This window comes from Thermobia domestica, chromosome 10 (assembly GCF_964235325.1).
Source record: "Thermobia domestica chromosome 10, izTheDome1.hap1.1, whole genome shotgun sequence".
Classification (NCBI taxonomy): Eukaryota; Metazoa; Arthropoda; class Insecta; order Zygentoma; family Lepismatidae; genus Thermobia; species Thermobia domestica.
The window spans coordinates 57565312-57582979 of NC_137463.1; positions in this window are offsets into that span (position 1 = coordinate 57565312).

A 17668-nucleotide genomic window follows, 5' to 3' on the forward strand; every position below is an offset into this window, starting at 1 on the left:
TGTACTTTCCAGGAATTTCTATTTTCAGGACATAAGGGACGTCCATTTGAAAGAAAAACATCCTGATATCTGAGACTGAAAAAAACGAAATAAAATTATCAGTTTAACCTCCCAGGATCATGCCTCTTAATTTAAGGGAAACAATATTAAATGCGATAATTAAAACAAGTGAATGATGATGGAAGAATTAGTGGAAAGACAAAGTGCGGGGAAACTGGGATACCCGAGAAAACCCACCGATACGAAGTTGTCCACCACAAACTTACTTTGCCGGAATCGAACCAAGGGTCCCACGGACTAGAGGTAAGCGCTCTGCCATTGAGCCACCGTGCATCTGAAATTGACATCGCTTGGGCATGCAAGAAATGTTTCTTTAAAATATATAGGACTGACAACACACAATATGATATAAAAATGCAATGGTCAAAATTTAATCACCAAATAGCCGGCGAAACTGTCTTCAGTAAAATAAACGTTAAAGAAAAAGGTAGGCACTTATTATTCCCTTCTTCATCAGAATTAACGTGTCTTTCCTTATTTAAAAGTAAATAAATTTAAAATAAAAATGTTTTAGAAAGGGTTGAGAGTAATTGAATATCGAATAAGTAGAATGCTACTAAAAACTTTATATCTTATTTCTTTTTTATCTTTCTCTCAGGAAGTCAAGGATACCGAAAATTTCCGTGAAATTGCAACATTAATAAATTATTAGATGGTTGTAAAAACTTTTCTTGTAATGTAAAGAAAATCGCTAGATGACTGTACAGTTTTAGTGTACTAAACAGTTCTGAGTTCTCTTCGTACGAAACGCGGAGTTAAAGAAACTGAAAACAACTATAAGAAAGTAATAAAAGGAAGTGTTAAAAGAAGAATATTGTGAAAGAGCATTTGCGTCTTAAAGAAAGCCGAAAGAAAATCTAAAACAAGTCTTCAATTCCTTTTTGAAGATCTAGAAATAAGTTCGAAGGCACTGTTACGTATCATCGTTGTTAAATTCACTTAGTATGTTGTTGGTGGAAAGTATTTTACATCCAAAGTTAGTTAAGAGGCCTCATCACTGCGAAATTAAAATACCGCTAATTTTACAGTAATTATGTGATATCTTCAAATAGATAAAAGATAATCGAAAAGTGAAACAAGACCTCCCTAGACAATATTATCTTGCGTGAGATACCGTTAACAAGACTCACTTATCTGCTTTCGATTTCCAGCCATTTAGAAAATCGTCATTTATTTTCGCGTTTCTAAATAACTACAAACGCAAAGCTACTAGGTGACTCGTGTCAACGCTACCTCATGCAAAATAACGTCGTCTAGGGAGGTCTTGATCCACTTTTCGATTATCTTTTATCTATTTGAAGATATCCCATAATTACTGTAAAATTAGCGGTATTTTAATTTCGCAGTGATAGGGACTCTTAAGCTTCTAACTGATTTTTGAAAAGAATTTTACTATTCCCGCTGTGCACTCGTGTGTCCGTACGGGAGACCAAAAATCTCAACAACTACTCAATAAATAGATCATTATGAATTTCGATTAGGCTGTAGAGGATCACAAATTACTTACCGAACTCGTTTGAAGGTGATTATATTCAAGCAGAAAGTGGTAGAAGCAAACCATTTACGATTTTAATTTATGTTACTACAGAGCAAAAGCGGTTATAGATAGAAATAAGTGGTTTCCTGTAATCAACTAAGACTCCCAAGAATACATTTCGTCTAAATCCTTATTAAGAGTCTTCATCCCGGCGAAATTAAAATACCGCTAATTTTTACAGTAATTATTTGATATCTTCAAATAGATAAAAGATAATCGAAATGTGGAGCAAGAGCGCCCTAGACAATATTATTTTACATGAGAATCCGTAATCACGACTCACTTATCTGCTTTCAATTTCGAGACATTTTGAAAATCGGCATTTATTTTCGCGTTTCTAAACAACTGGAAACGGAAAGCCACTAGGTGACTTGTGATAACGGTAACTCACGCAAAATAATATTGTCTAGGGCGCTCTTGTTCCATATTTCAATTATCTTTTACCTATTTGAAAATATCACATAATTACTGTAAAATTAGCGGTATTTTAATTTCGCCGGGATGAAGACTCTTAAGAATTCTTAACACTTAGAAACGACAGAAATCCAGCACAATAGGTTACGATATTGATCTACGTTGCTTATTTATATATTTTTTTTTAATCGATTTGGCGTTCGAAGAATTGGTATCATCTTCTCTCTTAACCCTCTATTTGAAATGGAAGTTTTTTTTTTAAAAAAAAAAACATATACTTGCAGTTATAATGTAGGTTTCTATAGAGTAAAAACTGTAATAGATAGCGAGAAGTAGTCTCTACTAAAATCTTAAAGTAATAGAAATCTAATCTACTACTGCTTGCGGTTTGAGCACGCCACACAAATCAAACTCCTTCATGTCGTGAACACATTACGTTGCTATCTGTTATATTTAGATACAGTGCATATTTAAGTTTTCTTGTTTCGCAAACAGTAAATCGTGATCCTGGATTCGAAACCGCCAACAGCTTTCTGTTTTTTCTCGCTTTTGAGCAATGATAAATCGATAGTCGCCATACGATTAGTTGTAGAATGTAAGCCTGAGTTGACCTTTATTGAATACTAAAAAACCAGATGACAGTCTCGGGCGAGAAGGATGTCCTACGAATCTCCAGTGTGTCCCGGAGCTTTCCAACAACACCATCTGCATCCAATAGCTTAAAAGAAAAATAGAATGAACCCGAGCCCAATATCTCGAGACCACATTTTTTGGGGCTTCGAGGCAAGTGACGGATTTCCGACATTACCGCTGTGCTCAGAGAGCCCAAACCTTTAGAACGCCATCATCTGCGTATAACAATTCTATGTTTAATTGGCATATAAAAAGAAACCGTGCCCAAAACTTCGGGAACCCATTTTTCTGAAGTCTCATGGCCGGGGCCCGGTTTCTAACATCACCACTGTGATCAGAACACCCGGACTTTTCCAACACCACCACCTACGCCTACTAACTCTATGTCTAACCACCGTCTTCCCTACCGTAGGTGTATTTTAATGGAATTTTCTCCATGCTCTTTACAACTGTTTACAACGTTTCATACTTTCCTAAGAAATGAAATTTCAGTAGGGCTATATTAGAAATTATGTTCTTTTTAAAATGTTCGAAATGGATGACAGCATTAATTTCCAGTAATAATTGTAAGCTTTCATAGTTTTGTTCTCTACGTGATAGCAACAAATGGCAATTTAATTTCTAATCTTTTACGATAAAAAAATATTTTGTGAAATGTAACGAATATAGGCTATACGTATAATCTGTGTGTATTTTGTATGTATGTAAATAGATAAAAATATCACACAACTAGATACGTATCCATAAAAATTATCCATGAAAAAATGATCGCAATAAATTCATTCAAATTAGATACAATTCATATGTCCAGTGGCGTATTTACGATTTTGTTTCGGAAGTGGCTTTGCTAACTTTCGGGGGGTGGGGGCTTAGTCTAAAAATGTGAAAATTCTGCAATATATTTCATATACTTGACTATAGTAAGTAAGATTTCGAGGGGCCTTAAGCCCGAAAGCTCCCCTAAATACGCCACTGCATATGTCAATTGAATAAAAAAAATCACTGGTAGTGACTCGTCTTTGGAAAAGACGAAATTCTTACCTCTTAAGCCGTTATTCTACAACTGTTTCAAGTTCGAAAATGTTATTATTATTCTTGTTTACCTTCAATTTTAATATTCCCGCACAGACAGTAGCTTGCGTGAGTCTTCACTCCTCTCATTTTCATACCTTCATTCTCACAGTCATGATTAATCCGATTCATTCAGACTTTGACCGTTTCTGATTTTGAAAACTCTCCTGCTTTCTATAAGTCATTATTCGGCTCCTTGATATCACATTGTCATTAACAAATCATATAAAATTATTTTCTTTAAGTAATAAGTGAAAAACTTGTTGTAACTTTTATTGAAACGTTTGAGTTGCGAGCGGAGTTGAAGGAAATTAAAAAAAAAAGATTCATTTCTTTGCTAGCTGATAACAATATTGATTTAATAGGGCGCCAGAAATTCTACGGGGCGCCGCGTCATTTACTTATTTCCAAAAATTTTCCTTTCTTCTTACTCGTTCGGCGTTTCCTTGCTATCAGCGCCCGGGGTAATCACCTCGCTCCCTCCCCCCTCTAGCTACGGCTCTATGATGACTCATGATACAAATACACGGGCATTCAATACGTTTCGGGTCTACCTTGGAATAAAATAATCAATGATGTCACAAAAAATATTACCATGTTAGGTTTATACATACAACACTTTTCACACCAAAAACTCGTAGGACCTTGAGTGTCTCCCTTCCCATATTCACTTGATTTGCTCTCAACGGATTGCATGATCTTCCTACGTAAACCAAGGGGCTAAGCGTAACACCCCACACAAAGGGAGGGTTAAAAAATGTCCATCGCATAAATAATTATTTTCTGTCCCAGATAATATAATATTCTTTTCTATTCTGTACTAACTATAAACTAAGACAACTGAAGGCACAAAATAAAGAAAAATATTACATTTTCTGGGACAGAGAATAGTGTTTTATGTGGTGGACATATTTTCCATTTTTAACATTGTCGCTCTGAAACCAGCAGGTCTTTTCCGTATCGGTGTACGATGCTTTGCATCAGCTTCTCCTTAGTGATGCGTAGTGTCTGAAGTTTCAACTTTGACCTCATGCACGTTATGGTAACACGTGAAACCATTGAAAGATACTTTTGTTTAAATTTTGGGTTATTTTTTAGAAATTAAAAGTAGTGAATGGGAGAAAATACAATTTATATTATTTTTGACACGAGACCTGAGTTATGGCATGATACTAAAGGAACATGCATAAAACTTCTTATCGTAATAAAAGTATGGACAATTTTTAACCCACTTTGGTGTACGTAGGGTTAATATCGAATTTGCTCTGAAGGAAAAGCGTTTTGAAGATGTTCCATCGATGCAAGCGAATATCAAGACGATGTGACAGCATTCTAGTGGCGTTATACAGAGTAGAGTTTCTTAGGGCGTTCAAAGAGCCTCTACGACCGGTCCAGGCGTGTGAGGCATGGATAGGGATGTATATAGGAAAGTAAAGTGACAATATATTTTTCTAACATCATTAAGAATTTTATTTCAAGGAAGTCTCGAACATTATTGAACGCACTGTATAGTGTACACATGTGCCAAGCAATTCTACTATGTTGCAGGATATATGATAAAATATTTCTTATAATTAGTGTCCGTAAGTGACACCCTTACATGTTGATGAACAATAGGCGGTTTTACTCGCGAAAGTAGTTGATGAAATGTATAACTTTTACCAGCGTGTTAAATGAAACCAATGGCAATTATATATTTTTTTTCCTTCTTCCCAAGCAGTTGTAGAGTCTATGGTCCATAAAGAAGCTAAATAGATACGTATGGAAGTGTTGAGGGAAGGTACAATTTTACAACGAAATGTAGGCTTTTCGTTGAATCATTCATTTTCTTGTAATAAGCTTGAAATTTTTCTTGGGCGATACTTGATTTTTATATGCACTAGCCTGTTATTCCGAGAGAAGAAGAAGAGGATAAAATATTTTTGTAATATAGATAATGGAATGTTTTTGGTATCCATGACGAGAATTACTTGTTGATTCTTTTGATAAAGGCGTAAGTTATATTGTTTGAAGTTATTCCACGTTAAATATTTAACATATTTGGAATAAACGACATATTACGTGAAAGAGAAAGTGAATTATTTTATTTATTCTTAATGGCTCAATAACATTTTAAGGATCAGGGAGAAAATGTTGTTATAATTTAGCGAATTGTAAAGAGATTTAGGCCTAATATTTCAGTTCCGCCAGTGACTACTTTTCTACAGTGTTGCTAAGTTATGGCGAAAATCATAAATCTAGGGGATTCAACTTCCGAGATAAGGACAAGTAAACTTTTCTCCAACTCGAAACCTTTTCTTTGGCGTTTTTAAACGAGAATTTGGAAACTTACTTTTAAATGTAGTGATTTTTGTGTTCCGAATAATTTGTCCTTCTGCACTGTTACTTTGAAGTAATTTTCATATTTTTTATTTCTTTTAGTTTTTAGTCGCAACAAGCGGTGATAAGTTTTTGATTATACCCAACCTTACAATCCATTATTGATTTCTGGTACTCTTTGTCTTCTAACTGAGAATAATTGAAGCGTTCTGAAAGCTAAGAATGAACTCAACATACGCTCTTTTTTCATTATATACCAAAAGTAATAATAATAATACCAGAAATTTGAGCATCAATTAATTATAATAACTATGCGCCAAGTCGGCTTTGTAGTGGACAAACACCGTGTGCATAGGTTTCCTCGGGGTTTTCCTGTTTCCTCCCATTTTTTCATTCCACCGTGTCACTCACTTTTCATCATGTCCCCTTTAACCCACACAGCATAACCGTAGGGCGTAAAACTCAATAATGTCATTTTATTTTTTCAATAACTGATAGTGGAACATTTTGTTCAGTTCCCCCTCACGAGAAAAGTTTAAAGTATATTTTTTAAGAAGAAGTCTTCGTGAAGTTTGCCTTTTGTACCCAAAATACATTAATTCCAATCTCTAATTTACAGAGCTTGCATTACAAGGCGCAAGTAAAATAGCATTAAAAATGGTAAGTTGAGTAATTTTAGAACAGTGAGTTAAAGTAAAGTGAGTGTTGGATTATTTCTAAACCTTTCTGGTTTGAATTATATAGGCCTACATTTATAAAAATCGTACAACGTAAGCAGAAAACTTTATATTGCAAATTGTGATCTCCAAACAATATAACTCAAAATTTTAGCCACTTTTTATCCAAAATTGGAGTGATTTCACATCTCATTTACCAACTTTTTACTTCAAAGTGTTGGCAACACTGCTTTTGTAAAAGTTCTTTATGAGAAGCATGGAAGAAAAATTCAGGACAAGCAATTAGGGTGTATTAGTCCAAATAAGAAAACCATTTAACGATACAAAAAAGTTGTTTATATATGTGTATGCATGTAGACCATATATGCATTTCTGTTCTGCGATTCTGTATATTGTATACACAAACTTTGAGTATCAGGACAGCACCAATTCCGAGAAATTTATTCCCATGTAAGTTTCATGAGAGAGAGAGATACCGTAGTCAATGTCTCTTTTCCACACCGGGAAACATTTACCTGATTTGTAAGTAAATAACGCTTCTCGTGTCCCTCCCCGTAGTCTGTACTCCTATTTTCTCACTATTCTTTTGTTTTCCCATTGTTTGTTTTGCTAAAAATAAAATAAAATTGTCTCATCTTGTGTCGTTCTTTTTTTTTCTACATTTTTATTCGTCCCTCCTCTTGTTTTGTCCTTTGCGCCTTTCTCAGTGTGCGTATATGCAGTGCCATTTGGGTGTTATAAGAAGGCATGATTAGAATTCTTGGAAGTGCTTCATTTTCAGGTTTCAAAAATATTCCGCCCTTTCTACTCTTCTTGTTCTCTTCGTTGCATTTCACTTCCAAAATAAAAAAGAAGCAAAAATCCATACACACGCACCTTTCGCAGTTCTTGTGAGTCTTCGCACAGTTTTTCTTTCTTTCTTTCTTTTTTTACTGTTCTTTTTATTTAAGTCGCTTGCTTTGATGAAAACATCAAATTCCCCAAGTGCTTGCTTTTCCCCCCGAATTCAATACTAGAAGTGTTTTCTTCCTTTCTTTTCATCTTCTTTGCTTGCTCGTACTTGTTTCTATTTTCGTTCCCTTTTCTTTAACACGTTTCTTCCTTCTTTTTCTTATTGTGTTTTCTCTTCCCTTTTGTCTATGTGTTTCTTTCTTTCATTCTTTCTTTCAATCTTATGGTAATTTTCTTTACCAGATGCCTTTCCTCAAGATCTTTTCTTTCTTCTTTCCGCAATTGCTCTTCCTCTTCCCCCCTTCCTACAGCAATCTTCACACCCAAATATATGTTATTACTCTTCAGGAAGATCAAAGACATTCTGTTTTCCCCTCTCTTCGTCATATTCTAATATTTTGTTGCACGTATATTTCCTTATTTCTTTCTTCCAATATATATATATAAATATACACATATATATTTGTGAAGGCGTGAATTGTTTGAGAAGATTAGTGGGACACTGAATGATTATACTTTATTAGCTAAAAAAGATTATTAATAAGTAACTAGAAGTAAATAAGTATTGAACGTTTATACTTTATTAGCTGAAAAGATTATTGATAAGTAACAGGAAGTAAGTAAATATTGAACGATTATACTTTATTAGCTAAAAGAGATGGTTGATAAGTAACTTGAAGTAATTTAGTATTGATGGATTATACTTTGTTAGCTAAACAGAATGATTGATAAGTAGAAGGAAGTAAGTAACTACTAAACGATTATACTTTATTAGTTAAGAAAGACGATTGATAAGTAACTAGATGTAAGTAAGTATTGAACAATTATATTTTATTAGCTAAAGAAGATGATTGATAAGTAATTGGAAATAAGTAGTTATTGAAGATTTATACATCATTAGCTAAGAAAGATGATTGATAAGTAACTGGAAGGAAGTAAGTATTGAACGATTATACTTTATTAACTAAAAAATATGATTGGTAAGTCAGTGATAAATACTTTGTACTGATATTAGTTCTTCATTTGATTTCCCCTCAGGGACTAATGTGACAAAAACCTTATTTGTAGTCCAAATTCAACCGAACTTATGCGATCTGATCAAACTTGGTGTGATGGTAGATCTTTACCTTTAGCTATACACGCTAGTGAAGTTTTATAATGCACAGACTTTTGGATCCTAAATTACATGAAAAATGAAAATCAAATGAAGGTTTTTTTTTATGACTATGCATAAGTTTAGTCTTTTTCTTATATTGTTCCGTTTATACATAGTGCGATGACTTTTATTTGTATCCTTTTTCCTTATTTCAAACTGATTAATAAGTAAATTATCATACACAGAGGTAAGTTCAAACCCACGAGTAGGTGCAGTGGAATGTAAGCAACGTCATTCTAAATTTTCAACTTTTCCTTGTTTTGTTTTGTTATTAATTTTACTTACTGTAAACGACTATTTTCGTGTTCTTTTCATAATTTCTGATCGTTAACAAACAAACCATTGTTCATAGAGCAGCTTGGTCTTAAATTCAAGACCACATGACGTAAGCCTACCTCACCGCCTTCTCAAACGGTATCCCTCAAAGTTCGCTCTTGTCTTGCTCTTACAAGGGAAGAAAGGGAGATTATATATCGAAGTGGAAAATGGTTTATATACCAATCGAAAGCACTAATGGTAAACCGTAATAAATATTTTCAGAATGCATACACTGTGCGAGTTATATGAATATACAGGGTGTCCTGAAAATCTGTTTCCACCCCTAGAAATTGCAAACGATTGGACAGATGCCAAAACAGGAAAGCACGTGTTGATCATTTTAAAAATACAACGTATCAAAGCAACAAATGTTGACCCAGGGCCACCTACAGGGTCCCAGGCAGGGTCCAACTCAAAAATTGCAAAAGGTAACGGGGTCTAGTAGCATACGGTATCGTTGGAAACCTGTTGGGAAGTGAAAGAAGACGGAATAAGTCTCAACTCTCTAAAATTACCCTGTGCAAAATGGCGGCTGGTCAAAATCTCAGCAACAACGTCATTGTAAAGTCTATGGTCACCCCCCAAAAAACTAAAATGGTGAGACAGATGTCAAAACAGGATAACATATGTGTAATCTTTTCAAAAGTACAATAACCGAAAGTAAAAATATTGTCCCAGTGTCATTTGCAGGGTCCCAGACGTGATCCTACTCAAAATTTCTAAATTGCAAGGAAAGCCTTGCATATCGTTGGAAAACTGTTGGGAAATAAAAGAAGATGGAAAAAGGTCTCGATTCTCTAAAATTACCCTGCGTAAAATGGTGGCCGATCAAAATGTACATCTTCATTTCGATTCTTCATGCGCATTCACTTTCCATTTTGCAATCGACACTTGTTGTCATTGCGAGATATTTACACATATTCACTGTTCCTGGTGCAAGAAACTTTTCTTGTTTGAATCATTTTATAATTGATAATCCAAACGAGCATAAGTACCACTACTGTACAGCCATAAACATAAATAAGTAGAGGTAAGAGTCTTGATTTCTTATGGCTCCAACCTCTACTTTTTATGTTCGTAGTTGCACATTATATGTTAACTAGTCAGTTCTATACTCACAGATGTCCAATGCTGTTTCTTTTCCTTTCATTTCTTTATTTGTTAATTTGCTGTTATGTGTTTTACTTATCTAGACATTACTGGGCCCAAAGAGCAGAATATTACAGTAGGGTCATTTCCCTTTTTTCCGTTGAGTACAAAAATTAAAGTAAAAATAAACTAAAACCCGGCTACAGAAAGAAGATCTAAAACGCAAGATGTATGCACAGTGTTATCGTAGAGCGTCCATAGTTGTTCCACCTACGTTCATTTAAGAACAGCTTTTCAACGATATGCTACTTGACCCTCTCCTTGCAATTTGAAAAATTTGAGTAGGACCCCTTCTGGGATCCTGTGAAGGAAACTGGGACAAATATTTTTAATTTCAATCATTAAACAATTGAAACGATGACACATGTGTTTTCCTGTTTTGGCATCTGTCTCACCGTTTCTGGTTTTTTGAGAATGGCCATAGACTTTACAACGCTTTTGCTGACATTTTGAACGGAGGCTATTTTACACGGTAATTTTAGAGAGTCGAGACTAGTTCTATCCTCTCTCATTTCCCAACAGCTTTTCAACGATATGCTACTTGACCTCTCTTGCCATTTGAAAATTTTGAGTAGGACCCTGTTTGGGGCCCTGGGACAAATATTTTTACTTTCAATAATTGTACTTTGAAAAGATGTCACACCCGTTTTCCTATTTTGACATCTGTCTTACCGTTTTAGGATTTTTGCGGGTGGCCATAGACTTTACAATGACGTTGTTGCTGAGAGCTTGACCGGCCGTCATTTTGCACAGGGTAATTTTACAGAATTGAACTTATTCCGTCTTTTCATTTACTAACGGATTTCCAACGATATGATACTTGACCCCCCTTACCTTTTGCAATTTTTGAGTTGGACCCTGCCTGGGACCCTGTGGGTGGCCCTGGGTCAACATTTTTTGCTTTGATACGTTGTACTTTTAAAATTATCAACACGTGTTTTCCTGTTTTTGGCATCTGTCTCATCGTTTGCGATTTCTAGGGGTGGAAACGGATTTTCTGGACACCCTATATATTCATATAACTCGCACAGTATATGCATTCGGAAAAGTTTTGTTACAGTTTCGTAATAGACATAATTAGTGCTTTCGATTGGTATATAAACCATCTTCCACTTCGATATATAATCTCCCTCTCTTCCCTTGTTAGATTGAACGTTACCGGTACTCAAAAAGAGACAGACAAAATTAAATTCAAGTGGATTGCGTATCACACATTGTATCTATATAATTGGAAATTCCAAAGAGATACGAGGCGCATGTCAGAAAAAGTAAGGCAACGAAGTTGAAAAACTGACAAAGTTGAGCATACTCAGGAAAAATCCTTAGTATTTTGTGTTTGCAATAGAGGTAGAATCGTTCGAGTTGAGTTGTGTACATGCAAATAGCAGAAAGGTGAAATGGCTTTCTTAATACGAAATACGCTAAATGTAAAGTGCGATCTGTCATGTGATTTCTGAACGCCAAAGGACAGAATACAACTGACATTCATCGGAAATTATGTGCCATTTACGGACCGTTACTTATGAGTAGGGCCCGGATAATTATTTAATTACATATTTTTGTAGGGGTTATATTTTTATACCAAATCAGTGTAATAATGTCATTTGTGACCCATAGTGCCTAAAAACACCCATTTGAAAGTACATATATTTACATATTTTACACTTATGTACATATAATTACACATTTTACTCATGAGCACATAATTTTACATATTTCTTGATATTTTCATGTTTTATAGGGATTTTTCATACAAAAGCTGTTCAACAATAGACTTTGAAAAGAAGAAAACACTAATCTCTCTTTGAATTTAAAGTGGTTGCTTTATTTTCAATTTTTATTATTTATTTATTTATTGTTTCACTGCGTTACACCCTTTTAAAATAGTATTGAAGCGTAGTTTGGCGGATTGCTAGGGAGAGTTGGACACAACCGTGTTTGATTAGCAATCGTACACTCTCGGTCGCGGTAGTAGCGCTCACATCCTTACGTGAGATTAATAATTCAATCGAATTGCTATCGCGACGCGATTTTACGATTGCCTACAATCGATGTTGTTGTCGCAAACTCGCCCCACTAATATTTTCCTTCTTCGAAAAATATTAAATCACGCATTCACGCAATTGGTAACACTGAACTCTTGATTGACAAAAGTGAAGCGCCTGCCGTCACAACGCATGCTGTAGGGAAAGTGTGAGCTAGGAGTTCGATAGTGGCTGTTACAGTGAGTGCCTCGTGGCTGGTGGTGCTCCGTGAGGAAGGAAGTTAAGTGGGCCCTGTGATACACCTACACTACACTTACACTTTCTGTTCCATTTACACGTACATACATTCCCTTCTTTTTTACACTCTTTCGATTTTCATTTTATACTTTCCACTTTTCTCTACTTTTTTGCCCTGTTCACCTTGGCTTTTCGCCCTCTTTCCCTGTCTGAACTTCTTTCCCTGCCTGAAATTCTTTCCCGATTTTGACTTTTTCCTGATTTTGACTTTTTTCCCGACTTGTGTCCTTTTCCCAATTGTGTCCTGTATTTTATTCTATTTTGCTTTTGAATCATAAATCCTCTGTTTGAGGTACACATTTGACTATTTTGCATTAGTAGCACATATGATTAGTGAGCCGGTGCACCTACCTATATGACCGGTAATGGTCTACGACAAGACAAGTGTGAGCTATTTTATCGAATATTTAATCTCCTGTACTGTCAGCAAATTCTGTTTCCAAGATGCCAAAGGACAAAATCCCGTTGTCAATAAGACTTAAGCATTTCACGGAAGAATTTGAGCATTTTTCCTCCGATGGAAAAGTGCTTTATTGCCAGGTTTGTGAGAAGGGTGCCTCATGCGCTCAACGTTCCCAAGTTGTGCAACACATATCCACATCACGCCATCAGACCCAAGCTTCGAAACCTAAACCACAAAAGCAGTTGCTAGTACCTGAATCTCAAGCTCAAAGTAATCCAGGGCCACGGAAGTCTCAGTTTTCGAGTGATCTGTGCCGTGCTATGGTATGTGCTGATATCCCTATTTTGAAACTAAACAATACAGTACTTCGTGAATTTCTGCAACAATACACACACGAAACAGTTCCAGATGAATCTACAATCAGAAAGCATTAGTGCCTGATTTATATGTGGAAAAAATTAACTCTATTCGTGGGGAAATCGGTGATGGCCCTATTTGGGTGTCAATTGACGAAACAACTGATGTAGAGGGGCGACATGTTGGTAATGTTGTAATAGGTTTGTTGAAAGATAATGAAGTCAACAAGCTTATCCTGTTAACTAGTGATTTGTTGCCGCGATGCAACCATCAAGCCATTGCAAAACTCTTTAATGATGTTATGGGACTTATGTGGCCTGATGGTATCAAGCATAACAATGTCTTCCTTCTAGTGACTGATGCAGCACCGTACATGTGCAAAGCCGCAGAAGCTTTGCAAGTATTGTATCCGAAGCTGTTACGTCTAACTTGTCTTGCCCACGCATTTCATCGTGTTGCAGAATTTGTTCGTTCTAGATTTTCACATGAGGATGCATTAATTTCAAATACAAAGAAGGTATTTTTGAAGGCTCCCAGTAGAGTTGAAAAATTTAAAGAACTGTTCCCTGAACTACCTCTTCCTCCTCAGCCGGTACTAACGAAGTGGGGAAGCTGGATTGATGCTGTGTATTACTATGCTACGAACTTTGATGCAGTGAAACAAGTGTTACAACATTTTGACTCTGAAGATGCATCTTCCATAGAAATAGCGAAACAAATATTTGGTGACGGGAAGTTGAAGCATGATATTGCCTACATTCAGAGCAATTTTCCGTGTCTCAGTAGTACTATTGAATCCTTGGAGAAATCACCATCTAGCCTTCTAGACAATCTTGAAATTGTTCGCTCAACAGTTGTTTCTCTGGTAGGTGTGAAAGGATCGGTTGGGGATGCAATGAATAAGAAGATGGCTTTCGTTTCGGAGAAAAATCCAGGCTATAGGACAATCTGTGCTATTAGTGGAGTGTTAAGTGAAGCTAAATCCGATGTCGTGGCTATTGAATACACACCTTCTGATTTGTGCAAGTTTAAGTATGCACCAATTACTTCGTGTGATGTTGAACGATCGTTTAGTCAATACAAAGCTCTGTTGCGTGATAACAGGAGAGGTTTTGTGTTTGAAAATTTGAAACACATTTTCGTTCCTTACTGTTACGGAGATCGTCTGTTGAAATAGTGAAAAGACTAATTGAGAATGTTTTGTTCTTCACGATATTTTTTACTAAAATGTTTTGAGTGTGTAAGGTAAGGGAAGGTCCTATAACGTTGGACGCCCATTAGAAGTACAATGGCACAAAGTTTTCGTAAAAATTGCTTCCTAAATAAGGTTAATTAAGATTAATTAGAGAGGTTAGGCTATGTTAGGTTAGGTTAGTATCCTTGTACAGGTAGGTGGGCCGGTGTTCTAGAATTATTCCGTAATGTACAGTTGAACGATCTTTGGATGATTCCTGAAAAGTATAAATATGCAGCAAGACTTTGTGTGGAGTGAAACGACCATTTAGTGCAGAAACTCTTTTATACGCGATAACAAGATAAGTTTTCTGACTGAAAATTTGAAACTCATTCTGTTTCTTAGTGTTGCGGAGATCATGCTGGAAAAGTAACAGGTAGTAAACATTGTAATTGAATAAATATTGTATTTACCACATTAAATGTAGAAAACGTAATAGAATATGCTGGTATTTTCATTTTACATATTTTTCTCTTTTCGAAGGGTTTTATTACATATTTTTGAGATTTTATGTGCATATATATGTACATATTTTCATTTTTTAGTACATAATTATCCGGGCCCTACTTATGAGTGAAGTGAAGGTCAGACAATAGCGCAGCTTCGGGAACGGTGTTCAAATGTTCATGGCGATGAGTGTAGAGAAATTTTAAGTTTAGACGGACGATCGCGTTAACAAGAAAGCAGCAAATTGAGAGCAGCAAATAGAAACATTCAATTAAGAAAACTAATATGAAACTTTTATTTTCAATATATTTGAGTTCATATTTCCAGGAATAGATGTAATAAATTAATAATTTAATTATTAATATTTCGTTTATTGCAATAAGTGAATAATATAATTGTTAATTCAATCCTGTATGCACTACAGTAATATATCTTACACTTCTGAAACTATAAACCAGTGAATTATGCTTTATTTTTCATCAAAGAAATCTAACCACAAAGCTTTTAGCAATTTTAGTTGAAAGCAAAAGTTTGTGTTTTTTTCACTTTTACAACAACAGATGTCTGAATCCCGGTATACGATAGAATAGAATATCTACTAGGGAAACCAGTTAGTTCTCAACTTTGCCGTAGAGAGTCGCTTTTGTTTTAGTTACTTTTTCTTTGTTTCGTTGTTATTATTTGCGTATTAGCCTTTGTCTTATATGGACAAAAAAATAAGAAAAAACAAAAATAAAAGAAACACATATACCTATGCAAGGAATAAAGACTAGCAGACCAGTAAACACACAGACTCAAACACATAAAAAACTGGAAATGAAAAGAGAAAAAAAAGCGACAGAAGCATAACAAAGCCACTCTTGCAAAATTGGTAAATTATTTATTAATAGTGCTGGCAACATTCATGATCCCTTTCTAATGACTTGGTTGCTTTTGTCGTGGCTCACCAGATGTCTCTTTTACTTTAACAAATGAGCTTATAATGAACCTGTATTGCGCATTTTATTTTTATGCTGAAAGGACCAAAAATGTAGGTTTTACGTCCAGTGTTATCCTATAACTTATCTAAGTTTCTTTTGTGTGTTCCACGAACATATTATCACCAAAGAAATATAGCACTTACGAACACACTTAAAAGTAATATTTTGTAACACAGACAAATAACACTTATCATATAGTGCTAAGCGAAAATGTATGAAGTTTATTTATTTACAGGTTTAAAACTAATTAGAACAAACACGTGTCTAAATTACTAACATTTTACATTTAACTAATATTTCATTGTACTCATACAAAAACTTAAACATTTTGTTTAACATAATGTGATCGGACCCTTATTTATATATTGTGCACCCCTGTGCTCTAAATAACTTTCCCCTGCACAAACTTACGTTTCAAACAAGGAAACAATCCGTGATTTTTGCAAACATACTCGTTCTTGTTGAGTAGCAAATTGGGTATGACAAGTTACAAAAATTACAACGTAATATTAAATGGCCTAATTCTCTCAGTGGTGTTCTGCCCGAAGGTAGGTGTTTGACCCGAACGTCTCTGGGAAAGGTGAACCTATGGTAGTTTGTCATTGCCTTCATTGGGATGATGATGAAGTACTAAGGACGGAACTTACAGCTGAACTTGGGATCCGAACCATTTGTGTTCACACTGGTAATCGAACCCAAGACTCTTTGATTACAAGGTAACAAGCTTAACTACTCATCCATTGGGGACACATTCTCTCAATACTGACATATAATTTATTCATGCAGTTTTTAGTTTACTGTCCGGAGAAAATGTATTCTATTAATTCAATAAACTGTCTGTCACGCTTTCCAATTCGAGAACCATAACAGAGAGAAACATGAAATTTTAATATGTTCTAAAGCTCTCACAGTAATTATCCAATTGATCTGTTCCAGGTCCCTAGGTCACACCTGGGCTGAGGTATAGGGATGCAAAAGCCCCATAAGAATAAGATGGGGACATTTTAAAAACAATCGAAAACGAGCAATATAGTTGAATTCATATTTTTGAGGTGGCTGAGATAAATAATGACAGTTTTAATCTAATTCAATTTCAAGGTCATACTCCACTCCCCAGGGAGGGAGGCGAGATTTTATAAGTAATAGGAAACGACAGATATTAGTGTTGAATTCATAGTTTTCGAGGTCGCTGAGTTTAACGGTATCAGTTTTCACGATGTTCAAGTTCGTTCTCACCCCTTGGGATGGAGGTGGGAGAGGATAACTTTTTAAAAATAATCAGACAAGCTAGTTAATTAGTAATTACTGTAATTAGAGCGATTTAAACACATTAACTTATTTTCTCTCGCTTGCGCGGGAGTCTGTGGGCTGCTACTTTTAAATATTATTTTATTGTGAATCTTCTTTTAAAAAATCAAAATTTTGCCGCTCTGTGCTCGAGCACAGAATAGCACTTACCTAAATACGGGCCTGAATGTTTTCATTCAAAGGATACTTAATATATATGAGCTTTATTAGACTTCCCTACTATGTTTTGTATAGGTATGTATGGAAGCCTTGCTCTTCCTTTTCATAAAATATATTGGAGCACAAATCGCAAAAGATATAACCTTGTACATTTAGATATAACCTTGAATTGTATAACAAGCTGGAAACTGGAGGAGAAGTTCAGAACCTTGT